This window comes from Saccostrea cucullata, unplaced genomic scaffold (assembly GCF_032062105.1).
Source record: "Saccostrea cucullata isolate Sc308-1 unplaced genomic scaffold, CSIRO_AGI_Scuc_v1 ctg4340, whole genome shotgun sequence".
Taxonomy (NCBI): Eukaryota; Metazoa; Mollusca; class Bivalvia; order Ostreida; family Ostreidae; genus Saccostrea; species Saccostrea cuccullata.
This window is the reverse complement of record NW_026930959.1, coordinates 1-20,739: the sequence shown is the minus strand read 5'-3', so window position 1 is coordinate 20,739 and position 20,739 is coordinate 1.

Genomic DNA, 20,739 nt, shown 5'->3' with positions numbered 1-20,739 from the left:
GAAAAAAAAAATGTGTACCGTACGGGGCGTCCATTGTTTTGTTGATACTTAGGCCTATATATAAATTAACAATTATAAAAAATAAAAAATAAAATCCGCCCACCCGCCCCAATTTTTTAGCAAATTAGGATGAGAATCTAAAGATTAATTTTACCTGGCCTTTGTATTATTAAGGACGTCGTACCTGTTTTCCTCAACTTGTTGTACGCAGTACTTTAGTGGTGTAATGCGTATCTATGATTGCTAATGCGTTATTGTACACGCTATTTTAATTTTCAATGCGTATTCTCTAAAATTTAATGCGTATTTCTGCAAATACGCACCTTATCTGGAGCTCTGTTTGAATAAATGTTATTATTTGGAAAGTAGGTAAAACTTTAAGGTCAAGATCTCACTTGGGTTAAAAATTCGTAGTATATTTAGAAAGTTTTGTGATAATATTCATGTGTCAAATATGAAAGCCCCATCTCTTATTATTCAAAATCTCTGACCAAGGTTAAATGCATAAGTGTGACAGATGCACAAACTGTCAATAAGATGGACAGACTGACAGACAAATGAGATTTAATGTCTCCTCCCTTTCCCAAAAACAAGGGAAAATAATGCCTCTGCTATTCTTGAGAAGAAGATTTATGATGGAGAAAATCCCATGCAATTATTACTTAACGTAAATCAATATATATTGTGTTTTTTATGTCATTTGTTCCCTGTCCCTGAATTTTTTACTCAGGCCAAAAGGAAACATTCTTTTGTTTCCTGTCCCCTGACCAAAATAATTAGGGTACATGTAGGTAGGTAGGGAAAAAAATTAATATAACATAATAACACATTTAGAAACAAAATTATGTAGTACAGTCAAATGGAAATTTTTAAAAGTTTCCTACAACTTAGGAGTCACATGATCATTTGTCATTACAGGGACAGGGGTTGGATAGGGAGTTCCCCTCCCAGGTTTTTGCAGGACAATAATATATACTGAAGCAAATAAAAATAAAATGACTTTGGATGCCCATGCAGTCCATCCTGGAAAACAGACCCCTCCATAACTTCTTTTTTTTCTTTCTAAGAAAATTCTGGTCTGGAAATACCCCCTCCCTCCAAGAAAAACTGAACGTCCACAAAGGGGGATAACTCTTCTGAATGTGAAATATCGTCTGTTGTAGCATCAATTGACCTTTGATCCTTTCAACTTTAACCTAACCATTTGTATTACTATTTTACCCAAATCTATACCAAAACTTGTGCTTACCGGGCTGTCATATACGTGCTTTCAACTTCATGAATTACCCTGCATGGTATAATCCAGTTAAAACACAAAATGTGAAATAATTCCTTAAGATAAACACAATACAACGTTCGCCACACTGCACGTGCAGACTGCAGTACAATCTAAAAATGATAACGGTAAAACTAGTACTTAAGTTGGGTACGTGACGCAACGAAAAATTTCTAATGGGTCTGGCAATGTCAGGACGCTCCATCTTGTCACTAAGCATTATATGTTACAGTTATTGAACAAATATTTCCATTTCTAATTTTTCTCTCTGTGATAACTCTTCGAAAATTAGCGGAGTTAATTTCTTGATAATTCTACCAGAATGTAATTAGGCAGGTCAATAGGTCAATAGGAGCAAAGGAGGTCTAATATACTTGCAAATCTCGTGCGCATCTGTCTCTGAGTCTGACACTAAGGAGACCAATACTATGCATGAAAATCTCGTGCGGCTGCTGTTGTGTTTGACGTCAGTGGGCGAGGACTATTGAAATTGGGATGGGAGTCATCGTCTAATTTAATCTATGTCGGCATTTTTATTTTTTAAAGTCTAAATCTACAATTTTATTTCACAATGAATTGGAAATATAAGGAATCACTGTCTAGTTAGAACAGTATGCCAGGGACATCAACAATTGTGGGAAACATGGGATAATCATAGGCGTAGTCACAGGGGGGGGGGGGGGGCAGCAGGGGCACTAGCCCCCCCCCCCCCCCCGCACTTTCAGATCCGGGGGGGGGGGGGGCAAGAGTGTGTTTGTGCCCCCCACACTTTTTAATGAAGAACAAAATCACAGCTATGTTGAATTAATATCAAACCTCATTTTATGGCTTTTTTTTCATTTTCAACGCCTGAGTAAGCATTTCTCTTGAAGTAATTGTTGTATAATATAAGATATATCTTGTAATATTCGACTGTTTGCTGATGATACTTCTTTGTTTGCTATTATAGACAATGATATCAATGCTCCAACAATTAATGTCCCTTACTCAAGATCTTGAAAAGATAAGAAATTGGTCCAAAGCTTGGGTTGTAGATTTTAATAGTGAAAAAACTGTTAATGTTGATTTTACTAGAAAACACATATTAATTTATCCTAATATTCAGTTTGGATATGGAGGTGATTATATAACACAATCAAATATACTCATGTTCATTTAGGATTACAATTTCAAGCAGGTGGTTCTTGGAACAATCACATATCGAATATATATGAAAAGGCATGTAAAAGATTAAATATAATTAGGTTACTGAAACATAGCATTGATAGAAATTCAGTTATAAAAATTTATTTTGCCTTTATACACCAATTTTAGAATATGCTGATGTTGTATGGGATAATTGTACCCAAAATAGTTCAGAATTGCTTGAAAAAGTTCAAATAGAAGCTGCTAGAATTATTATTGGACTTAGAGTTAATTCATCCAGAACTTGTTTGTATGGTGAACTAGGATGGGAACCATTATATCTTAGAAGAGAAAAACACAAACTTCAATTGATGTATAAAATGATCAATGGTTCTGCACCTGATTATTTGTATGATTTGATTCAACCTTGTTTTCCTGTTAAACATGCTTACAACCTAAGGTCTGGATGTAATAACTTATGCATACCAGTTTGTAAAACAATGTCATACTATAATAGTTTTATTCCATCAACCGTAAAACTTTGGAGCAGTCTTAGTGAAGATGTAAAAAACTCTCCTTCATTAGCTATCTTTAAAGCAAAACTTAAGAATTGGGGAGCAACTAATAAACCTTGTAGATACTTTAACTTTGGTAATAGGAAAGAAAATATCTTGAATTGTCAGTTGAGAAACAATGCTAGTAATCTTAATGCACATTTAAAAAATCATTTTTTATCAGATATTCAATCATGTCAAAAGTGTGGATTTCATACTGAAGATACTGAACATTATTTTATCAGCTGTCCATCGTATAATGTTGAAAGAAACATATTGGTAAAAAAAAAAATGATATTGATATTGTTTTTGAACTCGACGCTCTACTAAGAGGAAAATCTCAATACTCTTATTAAACAAATTGTCAAATATTTTCATATGTACAAGAATTTATTAAATCTTCTAAAAGACTAAATTAGGGACACTGTCATATTAAATACATTATTTTTTTTTTTCAAATATTTATATTATTTTTAAGCTGGAACAGTATGTAAATAATATGCATACAGTTAGGGGGTTGTCATTTTTTTTTGATATTGATAAATAATACTTGATTGTGAATCTTTATTTTTCATTATAAATCTTATATTGATTATCATGTTCATGTATTATTTACTTGTAATTTGTATCTTGACCAATTATAAAAGGAGAGGGTTTACATAGGCATTGCCTGTTGCCCAATCCTGATTGAATTATATTCAATAAAACATGTATAAAGTATAATATAGTAATATATATGTAGTATTAGTAATGTAAAATAGTAATTAAATCTGCCAATACCTCTTGGGTTCGCAAGTTTGGGATAGGGAGTGCGGGTCATAAATTTAAGTTTAGACGTTTCTGTTTCACTCAGCATCTGTTATCTAACAAAATTAAATGAGAATTACAAGCTGTTCCTTGTGTTGACATCTGAAAGTCATTATTTATTTGCTGTATCCCATTTAAAATTTTTGTTTAACACATAGTCACCAAGTAAGTTTTGTCAAACCACCGGATTTTTAATTATTTAATTTTGCTGATTCATTTACACTCTTTTATTTTTACATATAGGTACTAGAGAATTCTAATCAATCAAAATCTCATCAAAATAAGTAATTTCTACAAAATACATTGGCGTCGGAAGCAAATTGAAAGTGGGGGGGGGGGGGGGGGCTAAGTTAAACATTTTTCGTACATCAAGAAAAACCTGACAAGCAAAAAAAAAATATGTCTATTTCCCAAACACGAAAATCCTATTTCGTGGAGAGGGGGGGGGGGGGTAGGTTCGAACTTCAGTACCAAAAAATATTCTTCCAACCACCACCACTTTCCCCATTTTTAACCTGCACTAAGACGTCTCTGTGGAAAGTGGGGGGGGGGGGGGTGGGGCTTAACTTACTAATATATGTCAAATGTCTATACAAAGTATATATTTGAAAAAAAAGTTGGGGGGGGGCTAAGCGCCCCCCCCCCCGGTTCCGACGCCTATGAAATCGCTGCAGCATTGGAGATTCTGATTTCGGTATTCCTGTGATGAATGTCAATCAACTTTAAAAACACTATTTGAAATCCTCTCATTCAGCTTAGACAGGGATTGGATACCACTTTAGCTAGCTTATTTAGCTAGCTTATTTAGTGGGGCGTGAGGGACGTACACCCTTAAAATTTTTAAAGTATGATTAATATTATTAATGCCATACTTTGATACATATCTAACCAATGCCTCTATTTTTGTTTCCGGTTTTACTATTAAATTACACGAAAACTCAACAGCTTCTAGGGGCTTCGCCCCCTAGGCCCCACCATTTAAAGTGTGATAATTAATTTCATGCCATACCCCGTATTACGTATCCTGTATTTTTTTTGGTCAAAGAATTTCTGGAGTTGACCACCCCCCCCCCCCCCCACTTGTAAGTTGGTGACTACGCCTCTGATAATTTATGCATAACGGGCTTCGCCCGTTCTGGAAACTATGTCATGTTTCCAACTATTGTTGATGCCCTGGCATACTATATACTAACTAGACAGTGATTCTTTAAATATTTTGGGAACTCATCACCGCCTGGCTGCAGATCTGTAGCGTTATGGTTTTACATATTTGTCTTTGACCATAACGCTACAGATCCCGTAGTGCAAAAAAGGTTCAATTTACGGCGCAATATTTTTTGCGCTCTTTTGGGGGAGAATTTCTCCACTTTTATGGAAGGGAATTACCGCCAAAAGTCTATGTATCTTGCTTTTATTCTTATTCTGCCTACTTCTTTATGCTTTGTTATTATTGTAATTATATGTCACTTTATTGTTTTTCACATTCGTCTTTATTACATTCTACTTTGACTTTTATCCTTCTTCATTTCGTCCTTACTTCTTTGTTGCTTTATTCTTGTAAATTCCTTCTAATTTCGTTTGAACTTAAACAGTTTCTTAAATAAATTATTCAATCACTCAAACAATGAAGCATATTCAATGAAGACGAATGGAAGTTGTCAAACCGTCAAAATTTAGTGCGGCATTATAACGCTAGGTGGTGTGGTGTTCGCTACGAGTGTTGGTAAAACTAGGTAACCAAACCCGGGTCGGGATAGAGATTTGAGATTCTTCAATACGCCTCAGTACTTTTATTATCAATCGAACTTCTGAAGGCCGGATCCAATAATCAGATCCAATAAATGGAAACTCCATATTTATTTTATCTGGGCACACATGAATAGCGGCCTCTTTTTTCAGACATAACTTTATACTATACTGAATATGTTCATTGAAAAGCCGACCCACTTTTTGTAAGAGTAAGGGTCAATTAAGTTAATGTAGTACGTATAGTAGGAAAAAAAATTTAATTTGATTCTATAGAGGAAGTTGAATCTAACCCAAAACTCACCCCGCCTTCGAAATAGGATATCATTGGCATCGGAAGCAAATTGAAAGTGTGTGTGTGTGGGGGGGATAAGTGTCAAATATTCAATTTCGTGGGGAAGGGGGGGTAGATTCGAACTCCAGTGCCAAAGTTTTTTTTTTTCATACACCACCACTTTCCCCATTTTAAACCTATACTGCATCGTATCCATGGAAAGGGGGGGGGGGGCTTATCCTATGCAGGAACGTCGACGTCTATACTAAGTATATCTCTTGAAAAAAAAGTGGGGGCTAAGCCCCCCACCCCCTCCACGGTTCCGACGCCTAGTATGTATTTTCAAGTTTGGGCAATTTCATGGTTTTTTTTTGCGCTTGTCAAGTTGTTTTCAGCCGGGTAGCTTTAATATTTATTCTCTTGTTGCCTCCTTCCCACTTTCAAAAACGTACAATGCTACGTCTCTGTTCTCTCGCCTGAAAAATATAACTCTATTAAAGTTAATTATTTGTTGGATAATTGAATTCCAGTTTAATTGGTATAAAAATGTTCAATATTTTGATACTAGTTAACCCTCATAAATTTGGTTGTTTTTCAGAACCTTCCACTGAACTGAACTTCATTTCACGACAGATAGTAATTGCTCATGTGCGTGATTCTATGGGTAGGCAGGCGCGGATCGAAAATTTTTTTTCCAGTGGGGGGGGGGGGGGGTTTCCACCCCAGTCCAAAAAAAAAATTCCAATCCCAGAAATTTCTTGACGAGCATAAAAAAACCTAAACTCTCCCAAACGTCAAAATCCTATTTCGTAGGGAGCGTTTAACTTTTTTCCCTACTTTAGTATATATTTTTAAACCTTGTTAATTCCAGGGGTTCCTAACACCCCAGCCCCCTCTAGATCCGCGCATGGTAGGCGAAGTAAGAACTAGGCTTCATGCATCCAGACATACTAGAAACTCCCTGGTCTTATTTTCAGCGTTAATATTTTATATCAAAATAGCACTTAATTTTCAATAAAGAAAGAAATATCTTTAGTACGCATCGTATTTGTTATCAGCCAGGAGAGCAAAAAAAAAAAAAACCTTAGAACTCGAAAATTCTGTTTGGTGGTGGTGAGGGGGGAGGGGTCGTCAACTTTTTTTCAGTACTAAATTTTACTCATGCCAATAAGTACATGACTTTTAATATATAAATTGACTATTAGTACTGCCACAAAAAGGGTAAGGGATAGGGGCAACAAGCCTTTCGCTGATGTTTTCCAGTAGTAAAAAGTTATGTTTAGGAAAATGTTTCGTGGCCACCCCATAGGAGGTCGTCCAACCGGAAGTCAGCAGGCACGTAGCATTGATTTTGAAAGGGGGGGGGGGGGGGGGCAACCAGAGAAAATTTTTTAATTACCTGAAAAATTTTAAAAGCAAAAAAAAAAAGTTGACAAGCAAAAAAAAAAAAAAAAAATTTGAAAATTGCCCAAAGTGGAAAAAAAAATTTGGTGGGGGAGGGGGGGGGGGGGGGCAACCATCCTTTCAATTCACATTTCCTATACTAATAGTATTCTTGGTGAAAAAAGTGGGGGGGGGGGGGCAGCCCCCCCCCCCCCCCCGATGCTACGACCCTGGTCAGTATATATTGAGACTTGTGGTTTGATTGTACATTGTATAATGTCCCTTGCGAGAAATTTTAACTCAAAAGGAGAAGCCACATCTTGCCGGTGGAGAGCTGCAAATTTGTCCTACATCCTTGGCACTTATAGCCATTGAGCAGTGAGGGATCTTTTTTCGTGCACTTCGTGACTTTAGAGCAGACGCCGTAACCACAGTGCAACGCGGCGACTTAACCCAGGGGGAGGGGGGGGGAGAAAGAGTCATTATCCATATGTTCTCGTGAAGATTATCTATGTTTAACTATTGGTTAAAATGATTTAATTATAAAGCACTTTTAAAATGACATTATTTAAATATTTATTCATACATGTATCATGTGTATAGGACGGATAACTTTTCTTCAAAAACTGGAAACGTTCGTATATACATATATAAACATTGTTTTACGATTAAAAAAAACTATTCGCGGGAAGGGTTGCTATGAAGGGGTTGGGGGCGTATTGCTATATATAGCGAGATTTCCCACGAAAGACTAGCTATACCCCGGGGGAAGTCCCACTGTATAGTCTTTCGAAGGAAGCATCACTATGTTGTCAGTCTTCCAGGGGAAATCTTACCATCCAGCGAGACTTCCGAGGGAATGTCATGTATCGGGTATATACCTGAACTAACATTTGAAAATTCGATTGATAAAGTATTAAGGCAGAAAATTGAAAAAAAAAACTCGAATAACCCCGGCCCGGTTTGCTTACCTAGTTTTACCTACACTCTTAGCGAACACCCCTGCCACCTAGCGTTATAATGCGGCACTAAATTAGGACAACTCGTATTCGTCTTCATTGAATATGCTTCATTGTTTGCGTGATTGAGTTAACGTTCGTAATAGAGATCATCATCTAAGATACTGTATCAATTTAAAATAAAATAAAATGACTTAATAAGAATAAAGAAACATAGAAGTTAGGACGAAATGAAGAAGGATAAAAGTCAAAGTAAAATGTAATAAAGACGAATATGAAAAGAATAAAGTGACATATAATTACAATAATAACAAAGCATAAAGAAGTAGGCAGAATAAGAATAAAAGCAAGATACATAGACTTTTGGCGGTAATTCCCTTCCATACACTTTAAGCTTTTGTCAATCAACTACCTTTCGCCCCCTAATTCTAGACACATTCTGTAGCCAATATGTATAGTTTATCCACCTCTCAACCATTTAGTTGTCTCTACAGGCAATAAACTCGCTGGATATGAATTTTTAGTAATCTGACAAATAATTTTAATCATGCGAGTTTATCACTTGTAGAGATGACTATAAAGGGTTTGGAAACGGATAAAATATACAAATTAAATAAATAATGTGTCTAGAATTAGGGGTTGAAAGATAGTTGATTGAACGATGCTGGAAAGTGGAGAAATTCTCCCCAAAAGAGCGCAAAAAAGACAAATAGGTCAAAGACAAATATATAAAACCATAACGCTACAGATCTGCAGCTAATCACCGCCCATCAGAATCTCTAGTGATACCCAAAAATAATTCTTCAATAACTGTACAGTAACTTGCCAGGCAAATAGGGTGTGTTTGTGTGTGTGTTGATGGGAAAGAGGTTGGGGTCGACAAATTAATTGGGTACTAGTATATGGCCATTCTAAACTAACAGAGGTCGCGTCATCAAGCTAACACTAACGATGTGAGGATCACGTGACCTGGTGTACACATTTGGGTATACAGTCTAGTCGAACCGTCAAACGGGGGTAAACGGATGTTGGATATCCGTACCTTCAAATGGGGGTACGGCGCATGCGCAGAAACTCAAAAAGTGCCGTTTTCACGGAAAAACGTGTGGTCCACAAAATATGCTCGTGCAAAGTGATGGATTATTTCGTAGCTCTGTATGTACTCAAATTTGATAGATTAAAGATGTTTAAAGAGATTGTATTGCGAAAAAGTATATGTTTATTGTAAAAATCGAGACTTTTTCTCCCCCAAAGTTAGCGTATTCTGTGCCTTGACCTCCATGCTAGATTTTTTATTCATAATTTAATAAAACGGATGAATAAACAAACAATTGCTTGTTTAAAGTTGAACTACATATAATTCCCTTCCCCGGTATTAAAAATCTTGTGTAATTAGCATGTTATTTATTATTTTTCGATACTTTCTTTGTGCATGTTCGAATTTCCTCTGTCCTGTAAACAAACTTTTGTGCCTCAGAAATGACGTAAATAAAGACGAAAACATTTTTATTATTTTTTTTTAATTGAAAACAGAGGTGTAGACAATTCATTTTTGTATGTTTTTGATTTTTTAAAAAAATATTTATTTTTTAAATAAGAAGAGTTATCGTTCTTCCGCTTTCGAGCGTTGCATTTAGGGAAGGAAAACCCTCGTTTGAGGGTATACCCTCGTTTGAGGGTTCGACTAGACTGGTATATGGCAGCTTTCGAGGAGTTTCTGCCTAAAGTTGGCACATTTTGAAAAAAAAAAATCATCAAAAACGCTTTACACTAATTTGAATAATATTATTTGTTGTTGATCTGTATTAATTAGAAAATAGATATTAAAAGTTCCAATGATGGGCCAAAAAAAACATACTACCCCCCCCCCCCCCCTTTATCAAACCGAATTTACATCATTAATTGTGTTCCCCAAACGGAGTTTGGGAACATATTGTTTTTACTCTGTTTCTTATTAGGGTCTTCCGCTTCCTTCGGAAGACCCTACTGTTATTCTACTGTTTCTTATTATTATTTTATTTTTTTTTTCCCGCTCGATTTTTGACAGGCAATTTCTCAAAGACCTTTGGACTGATTTTTATGAAACTTTCAGGTTAGATACCTTGTAATTAAACCTATTTACACCTGTTCTCAATTTTTTGATGCATGCCTGTAATTGTGAGTTATTGCCCTTTAATTGATAATTTTGATGTCTCGTTTCCACTAAAAATCTCAAGAACGACGTAAGATATTTACACGAAAGTTGGAGAACTTGTAGCCAATACATTGTAGATGTGCAGAACGATAAAATTATAAGCTGATTTCCTAAAGTTTGGAAGCTATAAAACGGCAAATTTTAGTAATTTTTTTTCTTGAATTTTTGCTATTTTTTGTGTAATAACTTTTGAACCGAGAATAATTTGGTAAGAAATATATAACAAAAGTTGTGTGTAATTACGAGAGCTTTCATATTAGATTAATGAAAAGGGGCTGGCCCCTATAATTAGGGGTTAATTCCCCATTTTCAAAAGTGAGTTATCTCCCCTCAAAATCGGAACTCTTCTACACTAGCACAACTTCCGCGGACTACACGTTACGATAATCCAACAAAATAGTGATCAACTTACACGCTGCATTAAAAATTTTAAAAGAAGGAAACGGTTTGCAATTTTTTTTTTTTAGATAATAAGCGATTTTGTAAAGGGTCTGTTGCCCCCCCTTTCTAGAAAGCTATACGAATTAGCCAGGCACGTATCATCGTCTTTAAAAGTGGGGGGGGGGGGCAGCCAAAGAAATATGTTTTTTCTTACCTGGAAAAGTTGACAAGCAAAGAAAAACCTTGCCCAAAGTCGAAAAGCTACTTATTTCAGTTCCAGTTCCTTGGCATACAATACTATATTTCCCTTATATAACTTTACCGTTGTATAAACTGTGTGTGTGTTGGGGGGGGGGGGGGGGGGGGGGTGGCAGCTTTCAATGAACATTTTCAATAGAAAAAGTAAAACATTAATAACACTTGAGAAAATAATGTTTTCCGTTAATTAAAAAGAAATACGCTAGGAAATTATTGTATCAATTTCGTGTTTCTGCTGTCAATTCTCTGATCTAAAACAAAACGTGTATTTTCCTCGGGAATATGCATGTACATATGCTAAGATCCTGCACTAAAACTTTGATTAAATGCAGCTCAGACTTTATACAACATATGTAACACGAATTCAGGTCGATGCTATTTTAATTAGTCTTTCTTCGTTACATGAGCACATGAGATTAAATTATTCATTTAGAATTCCATTCAAAGTTTTTAATACTATGCATGCAGTGAATCAATTATTTTACAAATAAAAAATTCTGGAAACACGGTTAATTTAAATGAAATAGGCCTTTAATTGTCACCAAATGTGTTCTTGTAAGTAAAAGTTCTATTTTATGACATACAATCGAGCAAAAACGCAGTTTCTTGGTATCGGTCGCGGAAGACGAACTACTGCTGTATATGCAACAATTTCAGGGGTAAAACTGTAGATGGACATGTCATCAGTCTCCAAAAAATTCCTAGATATGCAGAGAAGAAAATATGGCTGCAGCATGCTAGATTAATTCGTAAAAACTAAAAATTCTTACATTTGTTCTGCACATTTTGTAAATAGTGATGATCCGTTTGCTGAACATCCACTACCGAAAATTTGTTTTTTATTTTATTTATTTTTTTTAAATAGGCCTATTCGAATATGCATCAGTATTTTATCAGTAATTTGTTTCTTTTCTGTTTTTTGTAAGGGGGGGGGGGGGGGCGGACGCAGCGCCTTATTATACTACTGTACAGATTAATACAAATCCAGAAAGAGACAATGAGTGGGCAATTTAAAAAAATACGAATCAGTTAAGATTTCTTTTTATTCACAAACACAATAACATTTTTCCATATGACAGAGGCATTACACCATGAACATGTTTACATCAAGAACGTCCGCGGAAGTGACTTTATTTATAGCGCATGCGTATTAAACACAGTAAAAGAGTTCCCTTCAGGGGAAATAACTCACCTTTTGAAAATGGGGAATAGCTCATGTATACACGTTTTTTCTGATAGCTAAAAATATTGGTATATTATGAAAAAGTTTGACTGAAATAATTTCGAACTTATAAAATCTTGTCATTTGATATAAAAAGAAATAAAATTCCAGCTATATTTAATTGTTTTTTTATATAAAACAAGTACATGTATGTGAGAAACCTTTCAGGAACAAGTTGTCTACTATATCCAGCCAAGCCTTTACTGCATACATGTGCACATTTTTAGTTGATGCATCTAAAAGATATAGTTTTGATTCGGTGTTTCTTTGTTTTCTGTTTATTCAAATAATTTTAAAATGTGATGATGTACACAACAATAATTAGTACCTAGTTTAGAGGGTTTTTTCGCGCTTGTTTGTAAACAACGCGCGGCATTGTGGGAAATAGGAAGGTACTAAAGACGCGATGTACTAAACACTTATTTGACCTGATTCAAATTTGTCTGTAAATGTTCCAAACAATTGAATTTTTGTATAGCATATGCCTCTAAGTCATAAAGTCTGTACATAAGTAATTTAAAATACTCAATATTACCATGTAATTAAAAATTTAAACGTCAGGTAAATATCAGGTCTCTAGTATATCCCGTTTTTAGTGTGCCCCTTCGAGTCGACGTCGGACACATGTTTGTCATGGTTTACAAACTGAAAATAGAATGATTTGTGAAGTTGAACATTTTCTCACAAAGAATCCGTTTGTAGACATGCACACTCATTTAATCTGGAGCTACGAAGTACTTTGTCACTTCTCTGGAACATTATTCTAAGCAGAATTATCCCGATTCATATATTCTAAGAATCTTGTGTGAATTGTTTACGAGGAAATTCTGACTGTCACATTAACAAGGATGAACACTCTTGACTCTGCTTCGGATTCCCCAGTGATAATTGTATCGAGTGATGAAAGAGCTGACGGCGACATTTTAATGTATGATTGGCTTGGACCATTGGAATGAAGGTTAGAATATTTTTATTACTTAAAATTTACACTACTGATTACATGACAGTGACGTACATTGATGTTATTTAATTAGAAATACACAGACACACCGATATATTATCTGTTTTACAGTTCAGACGCTCTCTGTTTGCCTTGTAAATCCCCACAGCTTTATATTTTATTTTTTTTAAAGAACTATATGCGGTATTAACCAACATTTGCCCCCCAAAATCAAACTTTGATGGAGTAATATTTAATTAAGTCCTTAAACAGGGGAGTATATGCTGACTTCAAAGCACTGAATAATTTCATAAGTAATGACGTCATATGTACGTAATGACGTCACAAATATGACGTAAATTTCAGTTTTTTATGAATTTTGCAGAAAAATGTACATATTTCGTCGATATTTTAAATAAAAGTCACCGAGCGCATGTGTGTTCAGGATAAATATTTTTATATAATGTGTAGAATGATAATATCAATGAAATATGTCAATATTGTTCCTGAACACACATGCGCTCTATAAATTTTAAAGCTTAAATTGTTGAAATTTTGTCCATTTTGTCCTCTTTCTGAAAAAGGATATAAAATCGGACTAGTTTGTGACGTCATAAAAACAGAAATTGTGAATACACTGCTCTGGAACTATAATATTTTCTGTTAACTTATATTTCTCGTACAATTTATTGAATTCAGCACATTTCAGGAAGTTTTCAAAATTTGACTTTTGTGGGGGCAAACATATGCAATATACCGCATATAGTTCTTTGAGGATGTAATTTCAACAGTCCTACTATCTATCATAGTGATCATACTCTATAATTCAAACTGCACTTAATGTTACAGAATATATTCAACTAATTATATATTGACAGTGTGACTGTAAGGGTGAGGGCAGATACTTATTTAGTTTTAATTTAGATTGTGCTTGTCAAGCCGCATTTGACATTTGGTGCATCCATGCTCAATGTTCACACTGAAAGTTTATTCAAATGTTTAATTCGAATGAATTCACTGTTCGTTAAATTACTTCCCATTAGCTCCATGTGAACATGAGTAAGGATAGCTAATTCATATTAAATAGAAATGAATTTTGAATGTAGCTTAAACATGTTAAAGAAGCTAAGCACTGTGTGTCCAAAGTATACTGCGGAAAAATTGTGTGGAGCAATGTGCAAGTCACAATCTTCTTTTGCCAAGGTGTTATCATAAGAGCTCGCATTATGGGCAGGGATTTGTGCTGCTGTCTGGACTCGCTATAAATAGATGTTCTCAAAAAGTCTTAATTATTTAATATCATACTTTACTGACAAAAAAGGACAAATATTGCTCAGTTAAATTGCAAAAGAAATTTGTTTAAAAAAATTGTAATAATAGAAAGTTTGCTTTTTTTGTTTGATAAGACTGCTGTAATGGTTTAATGTTTGTTTACTTGCCTTAATCATACATTTTTCAGTCATTTCATGGTGCCACCACTTGGGATGGTATTAGCTGCAAATATAGACTTGTACTCAGCACTTATTGCCTTTAAGAAGTATGAGATCCATTTTGTGCTAACACCTACCGTGACACAGAATCTTGGTTTATGCAGTCTCAAAGGAGTAACCTGTCTAAAGCATTTAGCAATGGGATTGGAACCTGCGACATAAGGTTCAGCTTCTTATTGATACTTTGATTTATAATATTTATTTGAGAATTTCACTCATTCACATACTTAGAGATGTTGATATATATTGTTGAATAGCATCAATTTAGACCTTTAATTAGCTAAGTAAACATGTACTGTGAGGTTTTTAAGGTCTCATTCATTTTATATGCCAGATGCATGTTAAGGAACATTACTGCATAAATGTTTTTGTCTTAAATTTGAAGCTTTTTACTAATATAGAGATATGTTAGTTTTAAACCTCTTCAAATTAGGGTAGACCTTTACTTTAAACTCAGCAATGTGAGTGTGTTGTGTGAACTTGTGTTAGCGAGACAGTGTGTTGTATGAATTTGTGTTAGCAAGGCAGTGTGTTTTGTGAACTTAATTGTGTTAGCCTGACAGTGGGTTGTGTGAATTCTTGTTAGCTTGACAATGTGTTGCGTAAACTCGTGTTAGCGGGACAGCGTGTTGTGTAAAATCGTGTATAAAGTGTAAGTGTGACAGTGTGTTGTGTAACTCGTGTTAGCTAGACAGAGTGTTGATTGAACTCGTATTAGCCAGACTTCGTGTTGTGTAAACTGGTGTTAGTGAGACTGCGTGTTGTGTAAACTCGTGTTAGCGAGACTGCGTGTTGTGTAAACTCATGTTAGCGAGACAGCGTGTTGTGTGTATTCTTATTAACGAGACAGCATGTTGTGTGAATTCGTGTTAGCGTGACAGTGTGTTGTGTGAACTTGTTATCCTGAAAATTTGTCGTGTGAACTGGTGTTAGAGAGATAGTGTGTTGTGTGAACTCGTGTTAGCAAGATTGCATATTGTGTGAACTCGTGTTAGCCAGACTGCGTGTTATGTGAACTCGTGTTAGCGATATTGCATGTTTTTTGAATTTGTGTTAGCGTGACAGTGTGTTGTGTGAACTCGTGTTAGCCTGACAGTGTGTTGTGTGAAATGGTATTAGGATGACAGTGTGTTGTGTGAAATGGTATTAGGATGACAGTGTGTTATCGCAACAGCGTTTGGTGCGAACTTGTGTTAGTGAATAGTGAGACAGCCTGTTTTGAGAATTCGTGTTAGCGTGACAGTGTGTTGTGTACTCGTGTTAGCCTGACAGTGTGTTGTGTGAAATGGTATTAGAATGACAGTGTGTTGTGTGAAATGGTATTAGGATGACAGTGTGTTATCGCAACAGCATTTGGTGCGAACTTGTGTTAGTGAATAGTGAGACAGCCTGTTTTGTGACTTTGTGTTAGCGTGACAGTGTATTGTGTAAACTCGTGTTAGCGTGACAGTGTATTGTGTAAACGCGTGTTAGTGAGACTGCGTGTTGTGTAAACTCATGTTAGCGTGACAGTGTGTTGTGTGAATTCATCTAAGCGTGACAGTGTGTTGCGTGTACTTGTGTTAGCTAGACAGTGTGTTGTATGAACTCGTATTAGCGAGACTGCGTGTACTTGTGTTAGCTAGACAGTGTGTTGTATGAACTCGTATTAGCGAGACTGCGTGTTGTGTAAAACTTGTGTTAGCGAGACAGCGTGTTGTGTGAACTTGTGTTAGCGAGACAGCGTGTTTGTGAATTCGTGTTAGCATGATAGTGTGTTGTGTGAACTCGTGTTAGCCTGATATTTTGTTGTGTGAAATTGTATTAGCGTGACAGTGTGTTGTGTGTTAGTGTGACAGCGTGTGGTGCGAACTTGTGTTAGTGCGAAAGTGTTTTTCAGTGTTGTGATGGCGAGCTGTGTGATAGCCTAATGGCGTCTTTTGTGTCGGTAAGATGGCACGCTTTTATGAAAGTGCTATTGAGCTTTAGCAAGTGGCCCTATCTGGACACGCCTTATTATAATTGATCAGTTCTCAGATATACAGTGAATTACCGGTATTATTGTCACCATGAAATCAGCATTTACAGTTGCAATTACCTAGTTAGTAATCATAAGATATTGGTTTGTCAGTTTTAAAATTATGGTGTTCCAATGATGTGAAGTTGCAGTGTGTTAGCATGTTAATTTCAACAGACTGCCACTCCAATGCAGCTTTAAACAACACGCTGCTGTGTTAACACAAAACAAAATATCATGCAAACACAACTTTAAACAATCTGTTGAGTGTTAGCTTCACTGCATGTTGGATTCAGTGTGCTGGCATATTATCACTGACGTACATGCTAGCACATTGTCACCTCGTGCTAGTATGTTGTCATAAATACTCTAGCACATTATCCTAAACCCACTAGTGCATGATTACTTTGCACTTGTATGTTGTCTTATTAGGGAATAGCATAAATGACTGCCTTAATTGGTGTAAACTTCTTTTAATTGATGAAAGAGTACATTAAAATTTACAAATTATACACAGAAAATGTGACAATATCTTATCTCTCAATTTGATAATCTAATTTATAATCTCATGAATTGCACTTTTTATTCATGTTATTAGTAAAAGAATTATAGATTAAAAAATTTCAATTTCTTTTGGATAGGTGTGACTCATCTGAAGACTGAATTTTGATACCAAGCATGACCATGATTTGCCAGAAGATCATCTGTTTGGATGTGACATGGAATAAATAGCATTGTGAAAATAAGTCAAGTTTTGGTTTGTGAAGACAATTTTTAAACACACTGTGTATCATTTTTAAATTTTGATTTGACAACATAAATCCACAAATATGAACATATCAATTGCTCTCAGTTTTTCAAGTGAAATAGTTTTTGTAACAGAAATACATGTACCAGTAATTACATTGGAATAAATGTTATTTTTAAATATAATAATATTTTGTTTGTGTAGCATGTTGACCTCTTTATTAAGGTCTTCCCTTTCAAAGTTTAGATTTACTTATTCTAATGATTAAGATAGATCCTCTGTCTTCAGCAGGAATAGAAGATCTTGTAATACATGTATGTGTATTTTTTACAGTATAATGTAAAAAAAAATTTTATTTTGGCACATACAACTAATTAAAGGCATAAACATGTGTATGATTCTAAGGAATTCAGTACATAGGGCATGTACATGTAGTTTTCTAAAACAAGATTGAAGAGATGTCCAGTCGCATTTCAATGTCAACTGCAAAACTGTGCCTGTTGCATACTTATTAGCCCATCTGAGCTAAAGGAACCAGTAAATTTTTTAAAAACATAATTTTATCCATTATCATCATTGTCTAAAATTTCACAATATCATTTTCCAGAACCAAAGTGAAACTTGGCACAGAGCATCCTTAGTGTAGGGGATTCAAATTGTTCTTATGCAGGGCAATACCTTCAAAGAGATTTGTTTCTTTAATGCTGTAAATGTATTATATTTAGCTTGTACAATATTTGGTGGAAATTGACTTTTGAATAAGTTAGCGTAGATATTCTTATTTATGTTTATGTACAAGACTTTTAGCTTTGTACTTGATTTAGTGATTGCTGCATTCCACCAAAGCCGCTAAAAAAGAATACACAGCCATATGTAATATGTTTACAATATACCTTTCAGAGAATTTTACACTCCTATTGAGGTACCACCAGTTGCTAGTGGAAAGCTGCAAATTCGAAACATACACAACACATTTCTGTGCGTTTATTATAAAAGTATTGTTCTACTTACTGATTGCAACTAATGAAGATTGTTCATCATTATTGTAAATACATTTGGATTTTTTGAATTATTATATAATTTTTTTATTTTATTTACCTAGTTATATTGTATATTAAATGATTTTAAAGCCATTTTTAAGATGGTAATGTAGCAAAACACTTATGTTTCTGTAGTATGACACGTTTCACAAACATAATTGCAACAAACATGATATATCCGATATCAAAAGTCATAATATTGGAAGTTAAACTGTTGTGGATACGATTTTAAGAATGCTGTTAGAGAGAGTACCCTTTAGACTTCATGCTCACACCAAATTAAAGAATTCAAGTAAGGGTTTCTGAGACAAATCGAAAAAGAGAATGTTAGCAAAGTTGACAATCTAGACAGAAACATTTAATCTTTTGCTTATCGCTAGGAAGGAAGACCCACTCGTTGCTTTGCAACGAGCTTTGCTCTAGTTATTATTATTATTATTTTTCTTCTCGGGAAAATTTTGTCCGCGAATGATCTTGTAAAGTACACATCTGATTAAGGGGAAACCTTTTTAGGGTAAGTAGGCATGTTATGTAGATTTGCGGAACGAAGGTCATTTTGCGCGCACGTGCTTGCAAGAGCGCGCACGTGCAACACGTGAAATGACCAATATACTTGAAATTGCCGTAACTTTTACATTTTTTGCGATGTAACGCTTTGATATTTAGAATATGTAGACATATTATAAATGTAGATAAGATGACATTGTCAACATGCCATTTTGTGTGCACGTGCTTGCAAGAGCGCGCACGAGCAACACGTGAAATGACCGATTTAATTGATATAGACGTAAATCTTTACTGTTTTGATGAAATGCTTTGAAACTCATAATATAAGGATAAAGTAGTAGCATAGACAATATGACATGGGCAAAATAGCAAGATCTCACGTGCATGCACGTGCGCTTCGCTCTTATTGGCTGAAACTAAAGTCTCAATATCTTTCTTGGTTTTTGATGAAATCCTTTGAAATTTTAAATATAGCCATGCATTAGGATATCCTACAACATGATATATAGCAATTATCAAGAAAACACGTGCATGCACGTGTGCTGCAATCTGATTGGCTGAAACTTTAAATAGCTGTAACTCCCTTGGTTTTCAACCAAACAGGATGGGATTTGGAACATAGATAGATATAATAGACTTCTACAAGAAGGTATGGTCACCATGCACATCCATACACGTGCGTGTACGTGCGCTGCAATCTGATTGGCTGAAACTTTAAATAGCTATTACTCCTTTAATTTTCAAACAAACAGGATGAGATTTGGAACATTGATAGATATAATGGACTTCTACAAGAGGGTTTGATCACCATGCACATCAAAAAACGTGCCTGAACGTACGCTGCAATCTGATTGGCTGAAACTTTAATCAACTAGAACTCCCTTGGTTTTCAACCAAACGGGGTGGGATTTAGAACATAGATAGATGTAATGGACTTCTACAAGAGTATGTTACCATGCTCATGTATGCACGTGCGTGCACGTGAAATAAGTAAAACCAAAAATACACTTGAATGAGCCTATTTTTTAATACTTTTGGATTAAATACTTTAATTTTTAGTATATAAAAGTATATAGATAGTGTAGACATGATGATATGGTCATTACGCACGTACATTCATATGCGCACGCGTGCAATGCTAAAATTTGAATGAACTTGGTACCCTTCTGGGTAAACGTTGTTAAAGTCTCAAATGCATAAAGTTTGTCTTATTTAATGAAGCTAACAGGGAATATGGCACCAAAAGGGAGATGGGGAGCGTTTGGGGAACATCTGTAACGGTCCCCGTTACAATTAGCACTAGTTAAATTCTGTTTTAAGGAAATAAGAATATGAAATACATGTACCTATAAGAGGCTCATGGGTCACACGGTCACCTGAGCATAATTATTATGCTCGATTTGATGAATACATGTATTATGTGAATTATTGAATTATATTGACTTTTTTTCCCTTGGTAAAGCCCAATTTGAAGGAGTGCATTTAGAGAAAAACACCTTAGTGCGAGTATTACTGTCTCATGACAGCATCTAGTTTCTAGTTTCCTCTGCTCGTGCAATTTTTGATTTTTGTTTGTGCATATTATACCCCTAAATTGTGTAATTTTTTTTCGGATTCGTGTATTTTTCGTTATGTTTGTGTTAAAATCTTTCAGACTACATTTTGTACGTGCATTTTCCTTTTGTAAAACGTATAGAATATTTGTGTTGCCATGGTAACATATAACTTAGTCTAGCTATTTAGGTTTGCTTTTAAATTAATCCTTCTAGAACTTCATTTTTTTAATAATTATCAAATAACCCATAATTATTCAGAATACAGTACATCTTAGATGCTATT